Below are 7,184 nucleotides of genomic sequence, written 5' to 3'. Positions count from 1 at the left end.
AAGGATTGTAAGCATATGTTTTAGGGGCCAGTAATTGACAGACCACAAAATTAAGACATCGGAAAAGCGATTTCCGCCACATCTCAGGTCAAGGGGAGGCAAGATTATCTGGTTTGGAAATAGAAAAGTGCTGGGCGACATTTGATTATGTGTGATAATGTGATAGATGAGACTCACATGTCAGAGATGAATATCACTAAGGAGATAGACAAATTTTGAAGCCGCTTCAAGTGGCAGAGTTGAAAAGAGAATGCACTGAAGTTAGAAAAACACACTTTTGAATTAGATAATGAGAATATGGAACTGGATGTTTTGTTTTATTCTGGGGATCTGAACCTGGTGGAAGTTGAATGTGTTGAGAATTCCAATGAGATACTAGTCACTGATGACAATTTTAGTGATGCAGGTGGGAGTAATTTAGGTGAAAATGTCAGTGAAGGTGATTTAACAGTTGTGCCATCAGCTGGAAATGAATTTTATTTTGTATTGGCAGAAGTAGGTGAAGTTATCTGTCAAGGTGGCAAAGCAGAGATCTCATGAGCTGGAGATGAATTTCATAATGTATTGACAAATGTTGACGTTGTATGTGGAGAAGTTTATGTTGTATTGGCAGAAGTAGGTGATTTATCATTAGCAGGAGATAACAGTGAGGAAGTTGTAAAGGTTGACAGATATTTCGGAGGAAGGGATCTGTGTTTTTATTTCTGTTGAAAGAAGTGAACCATTGGCTTTTGACAGAGATATGAATTTTGAATGGATGCTGAAATATGAATGTAAAGATAATATGGTAGATTGCTTTTTTGTGAGAAGTTAATAAAAATAAAGTGGCAAGGGGATCTGAGAAGAGAAGTGAACTGAACTGGCGACCATCGTAGCATTGTAGCATCTAATGAATTATTTGAGGAAAAGATGATATGGTAGATTTATCAGCAGTTACTTATAACATGTGTTGTGGCAATGGGGGAGAGATGAAAGGACAATGAAAAGGATTTGTTAAGCGAGCAATATAGTAAAAGGGGATTAAATTAATAATTTACAACTTACAAATACAAAGATCGATGTTCGTGAAGAAAGTAAATGTTGGTTTCTCAAGTCAACATTTGATGTTCCAGCCATTGACAAATATTTTGTGTGTAAAAAGTACGAGTCCATTGCTAAACAAGAAAAGAGGCCTTGAATTTGAGCAGATCTAAAAGTGCAAGAAGATGGGATTCAAAAGGTACCAACACTGGAGAGAAAAATGTTATGGGAGGCAACAGTGGCAGAGTTCTCCTTGTGAAAGGAGGGTTTGTTTGTTTGTTTGTTTGTTTGTTTGTTTTTGTGTGTGTGTGTGTGTGTGTGTGTGTGTGTGTGTGTGTGTGTGTGTGTGTGTGTGTGTGTTTTCCTTATAATTTAGTAAAACTTGGGTGGGACATTTATGTTTTGTAATATTGTGAAAATTGAATGGTATTGTAAGGTACAGAAAATGAATTAGGAAGTACATTTATAGGTGTGTGGAGGTAGGGAAATTATAATGAACAAAATTTGAATTAAGACGATCAACAGATTTGTAGGTTTTCTGTTGGACAAAAAAGTAAATTTCAGTTGCTATGTGGAGGGAAGGTGTTTGCGGCTAATTTTGTTGGGGTAATGTTATTCAGTAATGTGCTAATTTTGAAGGGTTTTATTGTGTTAATGTGTACAAATGATTCATTGAGGAAAAAATTTGTTTAGTGGGTAAAATAGTAAATTAATTGTATAGCTAAGAAACGATTTGTGTAATGTAGCATATCTGCCGATATGAGAAAGTATAGTGGAGAGTGTTCTGCACAGGAATATTCCAGTGGAAGTTTTGGATTTATGCAGATTTTATGAATGATTGTGGAAAGATTTGTTGGTTACTGTGTTTAACGGATCTGTAACATGAAAGTGTGTTTTCTTGTGGAAATGTGGAGGATATGTTAGAGGAACATATGCATAAAATTAAGGATATTTTTTCAAAGCTTTAAGTCAGTTTGCATCACTATTTTGTCTTGTGTAATGCATCGGCTCCACTGGGAAGGGCGCTCAGAACCTGATCTATGGGGACTTCTTATAATATAATTATACTGGAAGCTATACCTTGGTCATATTTCAGATGTTGCTGTAGACAACATGTTGTTTTATGACCTAAGCAAAGATTCATTTCAAATAAGCGCAACTGTGCAACAGACTCTGATTTTATGGAAAATTAAAGCTGTGTGTCGTTAAAATTCAAATTTTTCTTTCTAATTTTGACATTTAATCAATATGTCAGTTTTTATTAATTTTATATTTAATTCTCTTTAGGTAGGTTAGTTAAGTCATGCTGTTGTATATGTGGTTTTAAATAAGACAATGTTAGGTATTACTGCATGTGTCTTTTTAGCCAACTAAATGCCACTTTAAATGGAGGTGTATAACATCAAACATATGCTGGATAATCGCAGACCAATGAAAATATTTCGAGGTTGTTTGCAGTGGTGTTCTGGATGGAGGAGCTTTGGGCCCAGGCTGCTGGCTGGGAATCCACTGCAAAGGCCGAGCAGTCATTGACAATGGGAGGATTAAATTGAGGACATAGTGGGTTGTACCCTATTAGCCGTGGTATAGGTGCCGACAGCTTGCCTGCTCTCAGTTGAGTGAATCTGGACACTGACAATAATATAAGACTTACTAAAGATGGACATTCTGAAGCACTTGTATGATAATGGTAGGGGCAAGTCTAAGCATATCAAAATAATCACCACAATGTGATGCATCTAAGACAGTGCTGACCACAATATTATCAATAACAACGTAGAAATTAGGAATTACAGCCAAACTAATAACATTTCTACAAATATTAAATACCAACAATGTAGTGAAGCATGATCTACCAGTTGCTGGATAATAGCATAGCACCATATCCATTATTGCAACAAGCAAAATTACAATACAATCTTTAGTTCCTGCATATTGAGTGGTTTTAAGTATTTTATTATGAAGATGTGTGTTACCAGAAGAGTCCTTCACATATACACAACAAAATGAAGCAGCGTGTCATTTTTATGTTGATTGTTTCATTTATTTTAACATAACTGTTGTTGTTTTATTAAATGTGTGTGCACTAGATCTGCATGTATTTACTTAAATGGAACCATTGATTTGAAGAATAGTTTGTTTAGTGTCATCAGAAAATTATCAAGTAAACTTTGATTTGAAATATATGTCTACTTCGCAGGATTTTTAGTACTAAAATTGTGGTCCATTTTGTGCATTTTTTGACATTGTAAGAAAGTCCTGCTTTTAATGTGGATCCTCTTCAGCAAGAGCAATAGGTTGCTGGAGAATGCTGGGAAGTGTAGGTGCTCTTGGGCATGAGGGAGACATTAGAAGCACCCTTCTGTATGAGCTGTTGGAAAGAGATGTCAGCAAATTTTTACTTTCATGTTGTGCTATAGGAAAATGTAGGATTTGGTAATATACCTCATGTGACAGGATAGTTTTGTAAGACATCTGTTTTAGGGCAACAGAAATGTAGACTTATACTTAGTGAAATTCAGCTACAAGTAGGAGTTGTAAATTTCAAACTAGTAATGAATAATTCATTTATTGGTGATTTTACTACCATTCATGCTATGTTTTATGTGATATCAACTGCTGTTTAATATTTATTATTCTATAGTTCTGTTTAAGTAAATTTTGTAGGACAACCATTTCTGAGTAAGATTTTTTTGTCTGAATAAATTATCAGACATGTGGAACATTTAACTTATGGTACTACCTACATTAATTTGCAAATATTTCCCAATTTTATCGTTTCCAGTCTTTGCTCTTAATGCAGTTTATTATTATTATTTATTAATTCACATAATTTGCCTGTGCTTAATTTGTTAAACCATAGGATCACAACATACTAAAGATTGTTTAACAATCATGGCTACTGGGTGTAAAGCACAGACATGTTTGATGACAATCTGCTGATGAAGATAGGACAAAAACAGCCAGAACATTACATAAAGTGAAGCCACGCAACAGTAATTTGTCTCCATAGGGAAGGAAGGTGCTCAAGGAGATAGTGTGGATAAGACCATCATCGTACTTACACCTAACAGAGATAATGCCATAGTTTTGACGAAGAGTGTAGACTATCACAAGAAGATTAGTGACCTTTCAGATTGCACTACTTATAAAAAGCTTCAGAAAGATCCGAAAATGAAAGTTTTGAGAACCACCATCCAACTGGTAAAATAGTCTTCTTTCTCTTCATATGATAAAAAACAAATCTGCATTACAGAAGCTTATCCACCAAGAATACAATTATGGCCTACCAAAGATGCATAAGCCAATTGCTCCTCTGAGGCAGATCGTGAATGCAGCTAGATCCCCCAACAGCGAGGTGGACTATCTTGCTGCAGTCCTATGTTGGTAGAATTGACAGTTACATTAAAAACACTGTACATTTTATTGAAAAATTGAAGGAGATAAACATCAGCCCAAGTGATGTTCTTGCCAGCTTTGATGTAGTGTCCCCGTTTACTACTATTCTTATAAATGAAGCTGTTGCATACATAGCAGATATTTTTTCTAATGACATAGTGGCTTTATCATAAATTTAGGCAACATTGTCCTTGGAGCACAGCAATCTGCTGCTATACTTTGGTTAAAACAAACTGTCGAGATTGCAATAACATTTGTTTATTATGACTGGTTTTGGCTTATGTTGAAGCCGTTCTCAGATGTTTTTTGGCCCCTATGGCTGGTGCTGGCAGTTCCTCCATTGTTCACATGTATGATCGTGGTATCACATGGAAAAACTGAGGAAACACCAGCGCCAGCCATAGGGGACCCAAAAACTCTGAGGATGACTTTAACTTAAGCCAAAACCAGTCATAATAAACAAATATTATTGCGATATTGGTTGTTTATTTTATCCTTAATGGCTTTATTTAGCCACTGCGTTACCACAACGTGTTTCTAGTACAGCAATTAATTATATGAACAAATTGATGGGGTGGCAATGGACAGCCCTCTTAGTCCAGCTCTGCCAATTTATTTATGGAGTTCTTCAAACAGTGAGCACTTCAGATGGCCAGTAAAAGATCAGCTAAGTGCTATCACTATGTGGATGATACCTTTGTAGCATGGACTCGTGATGAGGAAGAGATGGACATCTTCTTAGAGCATCTCAGTGGTATTAAGCCAAAGGTACAGTTTAGAATAGAAAAAGAAAGCAATGGTCGACTTAATTTCCTGGCTGTATCTGTAATTAAATGGGTGAGCAGGACTCTGGGTCCTAAGGTATACCGGAGTGACACATGCACTGATAGATACCTCCACAAGGAAGCAAACCATCATCCTAGAAGAAAAAGAGGTGTCATTAAAATGAGCCAATTTATTTGTAGGATGAACTGAGTCACTTATAGTCAATCTTCAAGAAAAATTGATATGCTGTTAAGAGATTGATTGAGCATCCCATGAAAGACGACGAAAAACCAGAAGTACTGAGCAACAGTGGCTGCCATCAGGAAAGTTTTGGCTAAGTATGGGGTCGTAACGATCTGTAGAACCAACAAGAAGATTTGTGAATATTTAAGAATGGCCAAAAGATGCTAACAACACCTGGAGTATGTAAATCCATGCAGCTGTGGACAAGTGTATATTGGAACTGCAAAAGGGATTCTCAACACCTGCATAGCTGATCACGAAAGGAAGTGTTATCTGGGACATATCAAAAAATTTACCATTACAGAACATATTTTTCAAGGTGTGAACTATGAAATAAAATTTAATGAAATGTGTGTCTTAGCAAGGATATCACATTATCACGCACGCATGTATCCAGAAGCAATAGAGATTCGCAAACATCATAATAATTTTAATAGAAAAGGAGGAGGTTCGAAGTGACATATGGTGTTACCCTCTATGTGCTCTATTAATGCAGAAGCCCCTCAAACCGTAATGGCAGTAGCCATTGTACCTTGGAAGACGTCTCCCCTAGTTATAGATGAAACGTCAGGGAGCAATTTTATACATTGACCAAGTTTTTTCAGTGTGGAAGTTTTAACTGAAGGAGACACTAGCCATGAAAGCTTACATTGTATGGTGTTTTGCTTCTGTGTATACTGATAGTACTTTCAGATATATTAAATACACCAGTAGAGACAGAACTTCCAATGTATAAGTAAATAGGATTTTTTTCCCACCCCAGTGATAATGAGAGAGAATTTCTTTGGTGCATATTTCCACTGATGAAAGCCAGTGCTATTTAAAGGAATGATGCTATTTCCAGTTTAGCAAGTACATCGGCACAACCTGTGCCATGCCCCCCCCCCCCCCCCCCCAACAACATATACGCTTATACACTGCCGTTTCCTGCATTCAACAGTGCAGCAGAAAACTGCTGCCTTTAGCAGCATTTCCAGGCATTTGGTTAACAGTCGTAAACTTGTGCTAGGCTCCTTTTTTGTCATGGATTTCACCTCGCGTGTATCAGGTCTTGTGCCAACTCTCTGCCTTGCAAAAATCTACAAGTCTTCTTTTGATCAGATGTGTGAGTTACATTCTACATATCACTGTAAATGTTCTCATGTTATTGCTGCTTGTGTGTAGTTTTACCACTGCCAAAAGTGGCCAGAACAGTCACAGGGGCAGCGGAACTACATGGATTTAGCCATCATAATTTCGTGACAAATGTTCATGATGAATCCTATGCCAATCAGATGATTTGTGATGCAATATTATGTTTTGCCCCTGATAGGGAAATTTGAGAGCAAGCTCTACAATATGAAAATCCTGTGCTTACAGAAGTATTGAACATACCTCAGTCATTGGAAATTTCATGAGCTGCAGGTAGCCAGATAGAAGCCTTGTCTGAAATTTCAGTAATTAGTTCCTCTCACCTCTCCCAGCCTTCAGTTAGTTTGCAAGGGAATGTAGAGCTATTGCAGCAATCCAGCAGATGCATCAGTGTTGAATTGGTAATCAGCGTTCGTAACTAAAACAGTCCATGTCACAACAGTGACAGCCTTCTGCTCCATTGCCTTCATACCCACACTCCTTCATTCAACATGAGTGGAGAGCACGTCCCAAGTGCTGGGCAACATGTAATAGGTACGATAATAAAAGAAACATTGCTCTTGTATGTAACTCCTTTCCAAACCTGAGTGAGGACGAAATGAACATGAATGCGAACTGTGTGTCAG

The sequence above is a fragment of the Schistocerca serialis genome, chromosome 1 (assembly GCF_023864345.2).
Source record: "Schistocerca serialis cubense isolate TAMUIC-IGC-003099 chromosome 1, iqSchSeri2.2, whole genome shotgun sequence".
In the NCBI taxonomy this organism is placed as follows: domain Eukaryota; kingdom Metazoa; phylum Arthropoda; class Insecta; order Orthoptera; family Acrididae; genus Schistocerca; species Schistocerca serialis.
The sequence above is the reverse complement of the archived record's forward strand: the minus strand, read 5'-3'. Positions refer to the sequence as shown.